Below are 3,704 nucleotides of genomic sequence, written 5' to 3' on the forward strand. Positions count from 1 at the left end.
TATATATAAATTTTAATCCTAGAAAAAACAAATGAAAATGAAGAAAGACAAGAAGTTAAAATGCAAATGGCTCATGTCATTGCAATTTGCAAGTGGGGGCTCTTTAAATGTAGGTGAGTGTTTCCTCTCATAGCCACAAGAATAAAGATATGGCAATATAACATATTAAAGATAAAAAGATAAAAGTTATGGTGTGGTGATAAAGTGTTTTTATATTTTTAGTAAGAAATTTTGAATTTGAGAGTCGTGGAAATTGAGTCGTTTTTGATAGAAAGTGTTTTACTTTTAAAGTAGAATTGAGGTGCTATTTTGATCTGTTTGGCTCTATTTTTATGAGATAAAAATGTTTAATTTTTTTTTTCAAAAAGTGTTTATTTTTAAAAATAAATTGAGGTGGTTATTTTTTGGGAGTAATAGAACTTGTTTTTCAGAAATTATAAAATAGTTTTCCCTCAAAGCATTTTTTTCTAAAAAAAAAAAAGAAGAACTTTTGAGAAAGATACGTTTTGTAAATATTTTAAACTTTTTTAGCCAAACACTAATTACAGCTTAAAGGTACTTTTTAAATTTATTAATCAACTGCTTCGTACCATTAATTTTAAAAATTTGATCAAACATGCCTAGATGATTGAAATTGCTTCCTTTGAGAAGCGCTTTTCTTAATTATTTTTTTTCGAAAAAAATACTTCTTTTTAAAAAATGTTACTCCATGTGTAGTATCTTGATAAGTAGATTATATTTAATTATTTAAATATATATATATATATATAAACAAATATGAATGCATATCTACTATAGATACCAAATAAAGGAAGAAAAAAAAGATGGCGTGCTAGCAAAAAAAATACAAGATTGATGATGCACATAGAGACTAGGATAATTTAGGCACGTAATATGAGTATTGGTAATGAAAATGTATGGCAATTTTGAAATATAATTGTATTGTTTAAAATTGAAATATACTAAAAGTAAAGTCTATTTGATTATATTAGACACCTGACAAACATTGAAAAGACTATAATCGTTCGTTATATCAGTCAAATATTAGTCGAATAAATAATTACACCAACTAATTACACACAATTTTATAATACTAATAAAAGTATGGTCTCTCTAACAGCTTAAGTTTTTAGATGAGATGGTCACACACTTCAACATGATATTAGAGCAAGCAGAGGTCCTGCAATTGAATCTCACCGCCACCCAAATCAAAAATAATTTCCACTTGAAAAAATGTTGGTTTTTTTTTTTTGAGTATTTTTGAGTGAAAAATATGAAAATAAATATTTGGAGTTTTTCAAATTTTAGAATATTTCTAACTTTTTGGTCTAGCAATGGTGTTGGTGGCCAAATAGTTGAATGTATGGTTCATAGTATTGAGTCAAAACCTTAGCACATTACTTGGACGCATTGTAAAGATCATATACCTACACTAGTCAATACCTAAATTAACTATTCAACAAAATGCAAAATTATAAGCAGCCAAAGATGATCAATGACGATTGTTCTAATACTTTATAGTTGCCGGTCCCAGACGATGATTAGTCACACTGAGATTGAGACATGCGTTACAAAGTTGAGGAACATTTCACAATTGGCGATTGCCTTAGTAATGGAACAATAACATCATTATTAGAAACATAGATTTTTTTTCACCGTGAAACAGTGTAAATTTTATATTATAAAAGGAAAAATGTCTGAAAAATACTTTAATTTTGGCCGAAATTTGCTGTTACGATACCAAACTTTATGGAGGATCTTTTACCCCTGCACTATTTAATAGTATATTTTAAAGGTATATATATGGACACGTTACTATTTATAATTATGCAATATTTATGATGTCCACGTGGGCACATATATACCTTTAAAATACACTATTAAATAGTGCAGGGGTAAAAGGTCTTTTCCAAAGTTCAGTATCGTAACAACAATTTCGGCCAAAGTTCAGATATATTTCAGACTTTTTTCCCTATTATAAAATGTGATATTTTCATCAAACTATCTCACTGAAAAATTAAACGCAGGATGGAAAGCACATTCTCGCTGAAATAGTGAGAAGTTTTTCCTGTGAAAACAATATTATTTTTTCGTTTTCTCACCGATTCAATCGAAAATATATGTGGGAATAGTCACTAATTATTATTCAATGAAAAAATAGTGATTTTTAGTAGTGCGCGTGGAAGTAAAAGTCTCATGAATTATGCACTTATTATTTGTAATTTGTATGAGAAGAAACAATGAGTAATTATCGATAACCTATTATATATTTACTGATTTGATATATATAAGTAAATATTTACCAAACCAACAATAGAAATCATATGTAATAGTATATGGTTTTTTCAATTCAATAATTGAGGAATTAATGGATAAACTGTGGAATCCAATGAAAGGGGAATATTAATTTTAAAAAATCAATATTAATATTGAATCTTTTTGGATAGAATCGACGTCAATTTTGAAAAAATAGTTGACAATTTTGGTATATTCCCTAGTGCATGTTCTTTTGTGCGTAAGAGGTAATTATGAACAATTTATCCAATTATAGAGGAAGGTCTTTTCATAATAATGGCTCTTGATAAATGTCATTAATCATCATAAATTAAAGAGATATTTTTGTATTAGGGGTCTATCTATAAAATTAGATGATTTTTTTGTTTATTTAATGTATGTTAGCTCATAAATATTGACGTCTTATGGCGCTCGCACGATTGTTCTGGAAAAATTTTATGAACACATCTATAATGAGTTGGGGAGCATTACGTATAGTCTCATCATTTTTTAAAGGCACATTTTTGTATTTAGGGGCCTTAAGCTGTTGTAAAGAGAATTAGTAATTAAATAAATTCGTCAATAATTTAATTTTTTAAGTAGCATTTGTTATCTTAATTTGAGAAATTACAGAAGTGCTTAATGTGATTTCAAAATATAAATGGAAGAATGCAAATGATTTGTAGTTCATGAATAGCGAATTTCAGTAATCTATATATATATAAAGCTGAATATAGAGAAGGTGATGTGGCACCTCTCTATCATCACCCTCTCTATGGCCAGCATTCATATTTTATTTTTCTCCTCTTTTTGCATTTTAAAATTCATAATTTATTAATTAAATAAATTTAAAAAGCCTAACAAAACATACTATGGATAACTAACAGTAATGCCAATAACAAACATTAATGCTAACCCACGTAATAGCAGTTTCTAATAAAGCCCAAATAACTACTTCATCCCACGTACTACACTACCAAATAATGCTAATTAATAATCAACCTTTGGCTTTTCAATTTCCCGGCTTTATAGTTTTTGTGTAAAGATTAAAGAGTATTAGAGAATATATAAATTCCTCCAATTTCATGTTCAGGAAATTTGTAGAAGCATTGAACAGAAGAAGTCAAGAAATGTACGTAACAATTCATTTTAATTTTCTTTTTGCATATTTTGTTGATGACTTGCTAATTATTTTCAGTATATTTTTATCTCATTTGTTTGAGCCGAATATGACTACAATTCAATTTTCTTTGAGAAATCAGATTGTGCCAACATAAACTTTAATAGCTTTTGACTTCGGTGCCTCGAGTGAAGATATTTTGATACGGTATGTCACAAATTTATTTAAGCATGATATTTTACTTTTTACAGATCATGAAATGTAATTGATTTTGCAATCAATTCTGGATATATATATATATATATTTATA

The sequence above is a fragment of the Solanum tuberosum genome, unplaced genomic scaffold (genome assembly GCF_000226075.1).
Source record: "Solanum tuberosum cultivar DM 1-3 516 R44 unplaced genomic scaffold, SolTub_3.0 scf00899, whole genome shotgun sequence".
Lineage (NCBI taxonomy): Eukaryota > Viridiplantae > Streptophyta > Magnoliopsida > Solanales > Solanaceae > Solanum > Solanum tuberosum.